This window comes from Nannospalax galili, unplaced genomic scaffold (genome assembly GCF_000622305.1).
Source record: "Nannospalax galili isolate Female #2095 unplaced genomic scaffold, S.galili_v1.0 scaffold589, whole genome shotgun sequence".
Classification (NCBI taxonomy): Eukaryota; Metazoa; Chordata; class Mammalia; order Rodentia; family Spalacidae; genus Nannospalax; species Nannospalax galili.
Window position 1 is genome coordinate 2,634,914 of NW_008360324.1, and position 13,597 is coordinate 2,648,510.

Consider the following 13,597-nt stretch of genomic DNA (forward strand, 5'->3'; position numbering starts at 1 on the left):
CCCCATCATTTATCTATCTCTCTCTCTCTCCTCTCTCTCTCTCTCTCTCATCTATCTATCTATCATCTATCTATCTATCTATCTCTATCATCTATCAATCCATCTATCTATCTATCTATCTATCTATCTATCTATCTATCTATCATCTATCTATCTCTATCATCTACCTATCTATCTATCTATCTATCATCTGTCTATCTATCTATCTATCTATCTATCTATCATCTATTTATCCATACAATGAGTTAACTCCAGTGGAGGCCAGGTTGTCAAGAACTGGGCTTTTGCCCCCTCTTCATCATGGTACATGAGAATCCAAATGATCTGAACCCTCTCTAATGTAACTTCTTTCATTTACCTGTCCATCATCCATCACCTGCCTAATCAACCAACCATCAACCATCAACCATCTATCTATCATCTATCTATCTATCTATCATCTATCTATCTATGTGGTTTTTGTTGTTCTTTTTAGTTTTGAGAAAAGGCCTCACTACTACCCTGGCTGTCCTGGAACTCAGAGATTCGCCTGCCTCTGCCTCCCTAATGCTGGGATTATGCCCAAGCCCTCCCCACCATTTCTTGAAGTTTTTCTCCTTTTCTCTTTTTTTTCGGTGGTGGAGATGGAACTCAGGGCTGCCACTGAGCTCTACATCAGCCCCACTTGAAGTTTTTGGTATCTGGTAAAAACATCTCTCTCCAACATGACTGCTATAAATTCTTTTCCTTTCTCCATGTCCATGTGTATGTGTATGGCATGTGCATTCATCTGTGTGGTACGTGGGTGTCGATGTCAGTTTTCTTCCTCAATTCCTCTCCACTTTGATTACTGAGGGAGGGTTTTGTGTTGAACTTGGAGCTCATGGATTCGGTGAGTCTAGCCTGGCAGCTTGCCCCAGGGATCCTGTCTGCACATCCCGAGTGCTGCGATCACATGCAGGCTGTCACACCTGTCTGGCTTTTAAGTGGGTTCTAGGAAGCTGAACTGTGGTCCTCATGCTTTCATGGCAAGTGTTTTATCCATGGGGCCATGTTCCCAGTCCAGTTGCTATAAATCCTTGCTGACTTCAGAATACAGATCTCTTGCTGAGCAGTTTGTACCTTTTCCAGACCAAGAATGTATGAGGATAATGGAAGATGTATGAATCTGGCCCACTGGCCCACAGGGCTCTGGTCTGCCCATGTGCCACATCCTACCTGGCTCCAGTTGGGCCTATCTTTCTCTAGCCTAGGGCCTGGGTCCATTTGGTCTATGTAGTCCACTTAATGCTAATTCCACTTCACTCTGTTTGGTATAAGGAGAGACATGTGGTCAGTGCTGACCAATGAGATGTGAGGGATGTCTTCTGAGGGAATTCTGGGGGTGATTTTCATATTCTTTTAAAAATATTTTATTATTCTTATTTATGTATATGAGTATATTGCCTGCATGTATGTAAGTACACCTGTGTTGTGCAGTGCCCGAGGAGGTAAGAAGAAGGTGTTGGATCCCCTGGAACTGGAGTTACGGATGGTTATTAGCTGCCACATAGGTGGTGGGAAACAAACCTGGGTCCTCTGCAAGAGCAGCCAGTGCTCTTGACCCACTGAGCCATCCCTCTAGCCCAGATTTTCATATTCTTAGAGAGCCACACATAGTGGCATACATTGGTAATCCCAGCACTTTTGGAGACTGAGGCAGGAGAATTATGAGTTTGAGATTAGCCTGGGCTTCACAGTGAGACCTTACCTCAAAAAACCAAAAACCCACCCCCACCCCCCAAAAAAACCAAACCATAAAAATGTAAACATACAGAGAGAGAGAGAGAGAGAGAGAGAGAGAGAAACATATACAAAAAGGGATATTTTTCTTTTCCAGCCTTTAAACATAAACATTGTAGGACAAGACAAGGCCTTGAATGACTGTAGCTACATGTGACCATGAAGGAACAAATTCAAGGGCAAAAACCAACATGCTAAGGATGGTCAGCACGGAGCTCCCCTGGGTTCTGGACTTCCCGTATCTGACATAATTCTCTCATTGCTTAAACATCTTTGACTTGGTACTGGGGAGACAGTTCAGTCAGTGAAGTGCTTGCCACATAAGAATGAGGACCTGAATTTGATCCCTAGAACTCATGTAAGAAAGTTGGGCATTGCCGGGCATAGTGGCACATGCCTTTAATCCCAGAACTCGGGAGGTAGAGGCAGGGAGATCTCTGTGAGTTCGAGGCTGGCCTGGTCTACATAGCAAGTTCCAGGCCAGCTGGGGCTACAGGGAGACCCTATCTCAAAAAGACCGGAAAAAAAAAAAAAAAAGAAAGTTGGGTATGGTGGTGTGTGCTTGTAATCCCAGAACTAGCAAGACAGAGACAGATGGATCACTGGGGCTTGCTGTCGGCCAGCCAGCCTAGCCTACGCAGAGGGCTCTGGGCTACCAAGAGACCCTGTCTTAAAAACAAACAAAACAAGGTGGATGACTCCTGAGGATTAATATCCATGGTTGATCTCCGACCTCCACATACATGTGCACAGGTATGTACGTGTACCTGTAGGACCCCCCCACATACACACACACACACACACACACACACACACACACATACACCTTTAACTTTGGGTTTCTAAACCTTTTGAACTAAAGCACTCTAAAGAATCAAGGCAAGCTCGGGGCTGGGAAGATGGCTCAGAGTTAAGAACACTTGCGGTTCTTCCAGAGGACCCAGGCTTGATTCCCAGCACCCACATGGTGGTTAACAACCATCTGTAACTCTAGTTTCAGGGGATCTGACACCTTCTTCTGGCCTCTGTGGGCACTGAGCATTGTATACACATGGTACACTTACATACATGCACATAAAATAAATTTTTTTTTTTTTTTTTAAAGAATAAAGGCAGACTGAGGGCCGGAGAGATGGCTCAGTGGTTAAGAACACTTGCTGTTCTTCCAGAGAACCCAGGCTCAATTCCCAGCACCCATATGACAGTCAACAACCATCTGTAACTCCAGTTCCAGGGGGGTCAGACACCCTCTTCTGGCCTCTGGGGGTGTTACATGCATGTGGTACACTTATATGCACATACATGCAGGCAAAACACTCACACACATAAAATAAAATATTTTTTTTAAAAAAAAATGAAGATAAACTGCGGCATCTTTGTGGCTCTGCTGATCTGTAGTGGATGGGAATTGAGATAAAGAAATAAGGTAGAGCCAGGCCCCTGGCTGGCTACTCTAACAGATGAACCAGAAAGCTCAGTTTACTCCACAATAAATATAGAGCAAAGTGTTCCTTCATCCGTGCCTTGCCATCAGTGTTGTCAGCGTGGTGAGCTGTAAGTATGGCTGTCTGGTCATTCCAGGGCCCAAGGTACTTTGACCCATCTTCTGCATTGCCTCTGTTGAGCCAGTGGGTAAGAACAGCACAAAGCTTCTTCAGCCTTCTGTGCTGCAAGTTACACTCATCACTTCCACTCTTCTTCCACTTCCCAGAGGTGGTGATTTGTCCCGTGCGCACACACAGTGTTTTCCATCAACACCCACTTTAGAGAGGGCATTGGGACCATCAGTAGGGACCTCTGCCACCAGCTCTGGGATGGGTGATGAGGATCTAAGTTGGGACTTGAAGGCAAGAAGGGCCTCAAGGGGGAGGAGGGATGTGTGTGTACCTATGTGTTGTGTGTGTGTGTGTGTGTGTGTGTGTGTGTGTGTGTGTGTATGGTATATGCATGTGGAGGCGGGAGGCCCACTTTGGGTGCCTTCCTTGATTGTTCTCCTCCTCCTTCTTCTCCTTCTTCTTCTTCTTCTTCTTCTTCTTCTTCTTCCTCTTCTTCTTCCTCTTCTTCTTCTTATTTGTTATCATTTTCTGTGTATGACTGTTATGTCTGCATGCATGTAAGTGCACTTTTGTCGTGCAGTGCTCGCAGAGGATAGAAGAGGTCATCAGATACCCTGGAACTGGAGTTACAGACAGTTGTTAGCTGCCATATGAGTACTGGAATTGGAACCTGGGTCTTCTGCAAGGACAACCAGTGCTTTTAACCACCGAGTCACGCCTCCAGTCTCCTCATTTTTTGAGACACAGTCTCTTACAGAGCCCAGAGCTCACTGATTGGCTAGCCTGGCCAGCCAATGAGCTTTAGGGATTGTCGGGAGCCATGCTTGCCATAAGCATTGGAAATTGGGAGAGTGTCACTTTAAGAGCTTCTGAGCTCTCTGCTTCAGCGGTCAGGGCTGACAGGCTGTAGCCTGGATGATAAATCAAATCTTCTAGAGAGTTAGTTTCAGTTCGGCCTTCGTGCTGGCTCTCCTTTTGTTTATAGTAACCCTTTTACTTCTGTTGTGGAGATGTACCTAGGTTACCCACACTCTGGGCTGGATAAAAAGGACCTGTGGGACCCCTTAGTAGAATCTTCCTACTGGAGAAGTCTCTCCTACCTGTAGTTTCCCTTTTGTAATAAAAGTCTTAGAAAAGTTCAGACTACTGTCTGAGTTCCTTTCGTGTTGAAGACCCAAGCCTGGTGGGCTTGGGGGGCGTTCGACAAGGGATCCCCATGTTTCTACACTCCCAGGGCTGGGGTTGCATATGTGCACCACTGTGCCTGACTTTTTATGTGGGTACTAGAGATTTGAATTCAGGTCCTAATGTTTGTGCGGCAGGCAGTTTACTGATTGTGTACAGGAAGAAGGGGCTCTGAGTGGATGGTGGACACAGTGGATATTAAGGTTAGATGTATTGATCCAAGGGAGAACCCATTGAGTGGGGCCTGTGCTCAAGGTGGAGAGGTATATAACCATGTTAAGAAGAATGAGACCAAAGTAGACCAATGGAATGTGTTTCAACCTATCTCTGTTCTGAGTTCCTCAGTTAATTTGGAGCAGGTGGTGCCAGCTGGGCTCTTTCGTGTGTTAAGCATCCAGGGCTCTGGAGGAACCCATGGTCTGTCATACTTAGGGTAGAAGATAAAGTGGAAGGGATCAGAGAAGGGAAGATTTACAAGCCCAGGGGCAGCAAGACAACATTGGTGCATTCCAGGAAGGGATCCCCACCTTTTCTTTAGAGGAAATGCAAAGTTATTTTTTATTTATTAATTTTTATGAGACAGGGTTTCCCCATCTCCCAGCTGGCCAGGTGGCCAGGAACTCACCTATGTAGACCAGGCTGACCTTGACTTCTGAGTGCTGGGATCAAAGGCATGTGCCACCAGCCAGGCAAAGTTAATGGTAAGACCCATAGGCTGTTTGGGCCAGGCAATCTGGATTTGGGTATGTTAGTTGGTAACAGCTGCAGGGAAAGGCCCTGCATCTGCAAACCTCTGCTTGTGGGAAGCTGAGTTGTGGAGAGCTCCTCCCGTGATGTGGGGAATTCCCTGCGGGCCCTAACTGCTCTTTGTCAATGTAATGCACAGTGAGAACCAGCATGAACTGCCAGAGCCACTTTGAGACAGCCCTGCCCTGGAAAGCTGAAGACTTTGTATTCCCCCAGTGCTGAGGATGAAGCTAGGGCTTCAGGGTATGCTAAGCAATCGCTGGATTTATCACTGAGCTACACCCCCAGCCCCGCCCCTGACTTTTTATATTGCAGTCAGTGAAGCATTGCTGGAAGGGTCAGAACCTGGAATTTGGGCTTGTTATGGTGGTGCCTGCCTGGAATCATAGCACTTGAGGGGCAAAGGGAGGAGGACTGCTGCATGCTGGAAGCCAGCTTGCTCTACATCCTGAATTATAGGTTAGCCAGGGCTGCATAGACCTTGAATCAAAAACAAAACAGTCTGGTGAGCTGGAACCCTGTCCACTCAATCATCATCCTCTACCTTTGTCCTAGAACTCTCTGTCCATGGCCCACCCCAGACCACCATGGTCCACCCCAGACCACCCTGGAGAGCTAGTCAGAATACTGCCCATTCTGTTGTCATCATCCTGCTCTGGGACTGGGCCCTGAATGCGCTGCTGAAGAGCTCTAGATCGGCCTGACCAGTGTACCACTCACCAGTCATCAAAGAAGTTTCTTCCTGCAGCAGGTGAGACTATTACAAAGTTCTACAGCTGGTTAAACACAGAGAAAAAGCGACTATGAGATGCTCAGCCCTAAGCGATAATCTACAATGCAACCTCTATATCTAAGGTTCAGGAAACATCACAGAAGAGGGGGCAGAAAGAATGTAAGAGGCAGAGGGACAAGATACCTGCTGCTAGTCAATGCATTCTAGACAAGATAGGGAAGCTACACCCAGGAAATCTCCACTGTATGGTAGTCTAACAAGATCTACATAATGGAAAAACCAGTTGACATGCCAAGGTAGATGGGAGATATTTCACAGGGTCCCACCACCTCAAGGTATAGAGCTATAGGCAATCAGTGGATGCTGAAGGAGGGAGAATCCATTTTCTCCAGGGACTAGTTCCCTGAAAGGTTATCTAATCCCAAGTGGGCAGCCCTAAACACAGGTATATAGGAACACCAATAAATGGACTCAGTGCATTATATTTATAAATGTATATATAACAAAAATGAAGAAAAGGACGATGGCTCAGTGGTTAAGAGCACTGGCTGCTCTTGCAGAGGACCAGAGTTCGATTCTCAGTATCCACATGGCAGCTAACAACCATCTTTAGCTCCAGTTCCAGGGGCTCTGACGTCCCCTTTTGACCTCCTTGAGCAATTGCATGACATGGATGCACTTACATACATGCAGGTAATATACTCAATACACTCATACACATAAAATAATAAAAATAATAAATAAAATACAAAAAGAAAAGAGGACAAGAAATTGTGAGGGAGAATGTGTAGGGGGGATGTGGGAGGAGCAGAGGGGGACTGGGAGGGATGGAAACAATACAAATATAATACTCAGGTATGCATTGGCCAGCATGGTGTACATGGTGTACACAGCCTGGTGTACATATTGAGTGCCGGGTGCACTGGGGCTACAGGGAGATCCTGTCTCGAAAAGAGCAAAGAAATTTTTTTTATTACTTTTATTTTTTGTGTATGAATGTATTGCCTGCATGTATGTAAGTGTACCTGTGTCGTGCCATGCCTGAAGAGGTCAGAAGAGGGTGTCAGATCCCCTGGAACTGGAATTATGGACAGTTGTTAGCTGCATGTGGAAGCTGGGAACTAAACCTGGGTTCTCTGCAAGAGCAGCCAGTGCTCTTAACTGCTTAGTCATCTCTCCAGCCCCTCATGTATGAAAATTTCAAAAATAAAATTTAAAAAACAAAAGAACAAAACACCCCCCAAACAACAACAAAACAAAAACCTGGGATTCAATAGCAGTGTCATCAATGTCGTTACTGTGTGTCTGCTGTGCACCAGGCACTTTTTATTTGTGGCTAGTAGGCTGAACAAGATGGGCCATGGTTGCCCAAGATCCACATGTGATGGTCCTTGTCACTTTTTGGGTAAAGTATTATGGTGACTTCAGGTTGCAAGACATAATATTTTTTGTTATTTTATTTTTGAGGCAAGGTCTCACTGTGTAGCTCTGGCTGGCCTGGAACTCACTATGTAGTCCAGGCTAGCCTCTAACTCACAGAGATCTGTCTGCTCTGCCTCCCAAGTGCTGAGTTTAAAGGTGCAGGCCAGTTACCTTGCCCAGCCTGCAAAACATAGTCTTAATTCCAGAATTTCCATGTTCAGTCACAGGTAATTGTCAAAGCTTCTAATTACAGTTAAAAGTCGCAACTGTTGCTCTGCAGGGTGGGGCTGCTTCCTGGGAAGGGAGGGAGACCAGCTTTCCAACCCTTCCCTGCTTCTTTCTACTCACCTAACTGCATTTATTTATTGTTTATTTGTATGTTTTACTTATTCTTTTTGTTTTATGCATATGAGTGTATTGCCTGCATATATGTAAGTACACCTGTGTCGTACAATGCCCTCGGAGGTCAGAAGAAGGTGTTGGATCCCATGGAACTGAGTTATGGATAGTTGTTAGCTGTCATGTGGGTGCTAATTGAACGTGGGTGCTCTGTAAGAGCAATCAGTGCTCTTAACCACTGAGCCATCTCTCCAGCCCCCTGTATTTATTTTTTATCAATATATATTAATTGAACATATTAGTGGAGTTCAGTGTAATTGAACGTATTAGTTGAACATATTAGTGTAACTGAACATATTAATTGAACATATTAGTGGAGTTCAGTGCCTACTGATCAAAGCTCTTCCTTTATCCCTCCCAATCTTTCCCCACACTTAATTATCACAGCTCTATTTTCTTTTCTTTTTGGTCTTTTGAGACAGGGTCTCCCTGTAGCCCCAGCTGTCCTGGAACTTGCTCTGTAGATCAGGCTGACCTTGAATCCACAGAAATTCGCCTGCCTCTGCCTCCCAAGTGCTGGGACTAAAGGTATTCGCCACCACGCCCCGCACAGCTCTATTTTCATGTGTACTTTCTACAGTTTCCTCCTGTGAGAAAGAACATGTGGTACTTGTTTTTCGGAATCTGGCTCATTTCACTTAACATCATGTTCTCCAGTTCTATTGTGTTACAGATGACAGGATTCCGTTCTTCTTTGTGGTCAAATAATACTCCATTGTGCACAGACACATTTTCTTTATTTACCTGTTGATAGACATCAAGGCAGAATCCATATCTTGGCTTTTGTGAATGGTACTGCAATAAACATGGGTGTGCAAGTATCTCTAGAGTAAGCAGACTTACATTCCTTCAGGAACACACCCAGGAGTGATATAGCTGGATCATATGGTAGTTCTATTTTTAGTGTGTTTTGGGGAACTGTACTATTTCCATAGTGGTTGGACTAATTTATATTCTCACTGTGTATAAGGATCCCCACCCACAGTCTAACCAGCATTTTTAAAAATAATAGATTTTTTTTTTCTTTTTGAGACAGGGTCTCCCTGCAGGTTCAGCTGGCCTGGAACTGGCCATGTAGACCAGGCTGGCCTTGAATTCACAGAGATCCGGCTGCCTCTGCCTCCCTAGTGCTGGGATTAAAGGTGTGCACCACCATGCCCGGCTTCAAACACAACTCTTTTTTTTTTCAATAGGATTACAGAAATATTATTCAAACAGGACACTTGTGAACCAATCAGGTTTGTACCCTCATGCCCAGCAGTAAAGAATAGCTATTTTAATGCAGAAGAGATATTTCATTTTGATTTGCATTTCCTTGATAGCTAATGATAGTAAGCAATTTAAAAATATCATGTTTTTATTTTATGTGTATGAGTGTTTTGCCTCTCTGTATGTAAGTATACAACATGTGTGCTATGCCTGCAAAGGGTCAGAAGTGGGTGGTGCCAGATCTCCTGGAACTGGAAATGGTTGTTAGCTGCCGTGTGGGTACTGGGAACCAAACCTGGATGCTCTGAAAGATCATCAAGTGCTCTTATCTGCTGAGCCATCTCTTCAGCCCCAAGCAATTTGTTTTTTCATGTATTTGTTGGATATTTGGGCCCACAGTTAGGGAAGGCTCTAGAAATCTCCAGCCCAGGATTCAGAGGTGTGGTGTGATGGGTCATATTAAATGTGGAATCAATTCAACATTCTGTGAATTTGCCTCTCTAAAGGAACCCACAGCAGTGGAAGTGCCCTTCCTTCAGGTCAGAGCCCTGTTCTGCAGGGCCCCAGCTACGGGGTGGCAGCCCTTCTCTCTGACTATATCATCTGCATTACTGTTCTCTGAGTGATTCTTCAGTCCTCCAGTACTTACCCAATTTCCTCCATTAAATTTTCTCTGATGAATGACCTAGTTTACATTTTGTTTTCCTGGTAGACCATGATTCTACATTGGTCATTTAATAATTTCCAATCAACTACAATTGAAAGGAGATATAAATTATACTACGTATAATAGCCCAACTGTCTACAGGGAAAAAAATAAATCTTGGTTCTCATGAGCCAGAGTCTCCCAGGAGAGGCGACCGTCCGTGAAGTGCGCATGCCTACCTCTTCTGCCTTTGCCTAAAACCCAGTAGGTGGGTCTGGGTCACTTGTGGTGTCACCTAGACTATGCCTTCTGATGCTTGGGCATTACCAGGAGGGTTGGGGCATGGTGAGAGCTCCAGGCTGACCCAGAAGGAAATAAGAGGACAGTCTGATGCAGAGGGGGTGGCTGCTGACTTCAAGGGTTGGGTGTTTCCAGGGCCAGGGCGGGGCCTTTAGGGAAGAGCTAGTTTCCAAGGTTGTATCTGTTTCCCAGATACAGATGGTCCCTTACTTGCTGAATCCCACCATCTTCCTTCTTCCACTCATTCCCTTAGGTAAGAAGTGGGAGGGACAGAGATTCCCACCCACTAATGCTGCTGCTTCTTTCTCTTTTGAGACAGGATCTCGCTGGTATGAAAACTCACTATGTAGACCAGGCTGGCCTCAAACTCAGAGATGCCACCCCAGTGCTGAGATGAAAGGTGTGCACTACCATACCCAGTTCATTTAAAAAAAAATTTGAGACATGTTCTCATGTAGCTCAGGCTGGCCTCAAACTTACTACATAGCCAAGGCTAACTTTAAACTCCTTGATCTTCTTGCCTACACTTCCCATGTGTTGGGATTAAAAGTGGGTGCCACCACACCCAGCTCAGTGCACTCTTAAGATGTGACTTTACCATCGACCTTAATTAAGCCTTACTATCAATGGGCACAGTAATGCATGCCTGGAATCCCAGCACTCACAAAGCTGACACAGGATTGTGAGTTTGAGGACAGCCTGAGCTATATAGGGAAACCTTACCTCAAAAATCACAGTAACAGCTGGGCTTGGTGGTGCACGCCTTTAATCCCAGCACTCAGGAGGCAGAGGCTGGTGGATCTTTGTGAGTTCAAGGCCAGCCTGATCTACAAAGCGAGTTCCAGGCCAGCTGGGGCTACAGAGAGACACTGTCTCAAAAAGATTAAAAAAAAAAAATCATCACAGTAACAGAAACTATATCATTATACATGTCAGAAGCAGGACTCTGACTGCATTAGGCTCCTTGTGGAAGTTCAACTAAGCCGATGCCTGCCAGGACTCCTCAAGCATTGTGTACTTGATCATCAAGTGAGTCCTGAAATAAAACTCACACCTGCTAGGCCTTGGTGTCTTGTATGAGGCTGCCATCCTGTCATACAGTTCACACCTAAGCATGTATGTATAGATGTTTTTCTATTTTTTATTTTTTGGTCTTTTTGAGACAGGGTTTCCCTGTAGCCCCAGCTGCCTTGGAACTCTCTATGTAGACCAGGCTGGCCTCAAACTCAGTGATTCACCTGCCTCTGCCCCCCCACCCCTGCACCTCCAAGTGCTAAGATTAAAGGTTTGTGCCATCACATCTGACAGATCGATTTTTAAAAAATTATTTTTTATTTTATGTGTATGAGTGTATTGCTTGCATGTATGTAAGTGCACCTGTGTCATTCAATGCCTGTGGAGGTCAGAAGAGGGTGTCAGATCCCCTGGAATTAGAGTCATAGAAGGTTGTTGTCTTGTGGGTGCTGGAAACCGAACCCGGGACCTCTGCAAGAACAGTCAGTGCTCTTAACTGCTGAGCCATCACTCCAGCCCCACAGATAAGTTTTTATGAAGTGTTTTTTTCTTTCTTTCAGTGCTGGAGATGGAACCCATGGCCACACCTAACACTATGACAGCACTGAGCTACATTCAAACCCTGTAAACAGGAATGTTGACAATTGTCCTGGATGTCAGTCTGACAGGTCAATGTCAGGGACATGAACTGAATGGGGCTCTCTTCCCAGGGTTTTCTGTTCCTGCCACCAGAACAAGCCTTTTTCTCAAGGCTTTTCTGAGTGCTGTGGTCCTATTTCTCTACAAGTGAAGAATGGCAAACAATCCATGGGTCTCCCCAACTCCCAGGGTCATTCTGTGGGTCAGATGGATAGTAGTCCAAGTCAGGTTGAGACTGACTGATAGGTCCTGGTGGCTGTCGCTGCAGGGGTTGTTAGAACAGCCACCCCCACCCCTGAGCCTCATGATCTTCCCTGGCCAGAAAGGCAGGTCTGGCTCAGGAGCCTTGCAGAGAGGTAGAGATTCTATGCTGGGATAAGGGCTAACCCTGCCTGTATTTCCACAAGGGAAGCAGATGGTTTGGGGAAATCCAATTTAAAAGGAAAGAAATTGAATTAGCCTTCCAGGGTCTGATGGCTAAGACTTGAGAGGGGAACAATTACGTTAGCTGTGCAGGCCTCACCAAGCCAGCTTGAAGGCTGAGGGTGGGTGGGGCAGGGAACACCCTCAGGTCAGTTAGTCGTGGGTGGATTGAGGGAAAGGACAGAAAAGCTTCCTTGGTGGAAAAGAAGTCCTGAGACAGAGATGCTCCTTGGGTCAGGCACATGAGCCTGCCACTGCCACTGTCATCTGACATTTCTTGTTTCCCTGACCCCTTCTGGAACTTACAGAAAACAATGGCTGGCTTGGTGTTTGCACAGCCAGAACCATAGTCATCCTCAAATATTGGAATGGAGAAGGATCTAGGGCCAGATAGTGGTGGGACTGGAGGAGGCAAACTCAGCTAGTATTTCATATATTTAATATAACATACCCGACATACAATATGTCATCTTCATCATTTTGATGAGGGCTGATGCACTGGCCTTTAGCATCTTCACACACTCACCACACCCACTTAACCATCACCCCGTCCATTCCCAGGACTTCATTATCCCAAACAGAAGCTCTGGACCTATTAAACAGTAACTCCCCTGGTTAGCAAGATGACTCATCAGGCCAGTGTGCTTGCCACCTAGCCTGACAACTTGAGTTTGATCTCTGGAACCTGCATGGTGGAAGGAGAGAACTGACTTCTGTAAGTTGTCCTCTGACCTCCATATATGTACTGTGGCATGCGCCCACCTCGCTCCAATAAATAAATATAATTAAAAACCCCAGTAACTCCGTATTGCCCCCTCCTGGCCTGAGTTTCCTCAACCTTTCTGCCTCTGACTGTTTATTCCAGGTATTTCAGATAATTATAGAATAATTGCCCTTTTGTGTGTCTGGATTTTTTACTGTAATGTCTTCAAGGTTCGTATGTATCACAATTGCGTTTCTTCTTTTTTTATTTTTGTGAGACAGGGTTTCATGTATCCCAGGCTGACCTCAAACTCACTATATAGCTGAGGATGACCCTGAATTTCTGACTCTCCTCTCTCTACCTCCCAAGTGCTGAGATTACAGGTATGTGTCACTATACCTGGGGATTTTTTTGTTTTCAGATAGTCTCCCTGTAGCCCCAGCTGGAACTCACTACATAGACCACGTTGGCCTTGACCTCACACAGATCCACCTACTTCTGCCTCCCAAGTGCTGGGATTAAAGCTATGCACCACCACACCCAGCCATAGGGTTTTATTCGCTGAGGATTGAATCCAGGGCCTCATGCACACTAGGCGAACACTATCAACTGAGTTACATCCGCAGCCCTACATTTTGCCAATATTTCTATGTTTCTGTTACTGTACTTGGTTCACTCACTGTGCTGTTCCTTATCTCTCTGCACTGCCCATTGAACCAGACTGTAGATGGTCAGAAACAGGCCACTGCACACTGTGGGGCTCTGTGATCTATCTGGCTAAGCTGAATGATGACACTGCCCAGAATTTCTTTCTAGTATTTCCAATTTGGAGGTAAACAGAACAGCAGGCACCTTGAGGC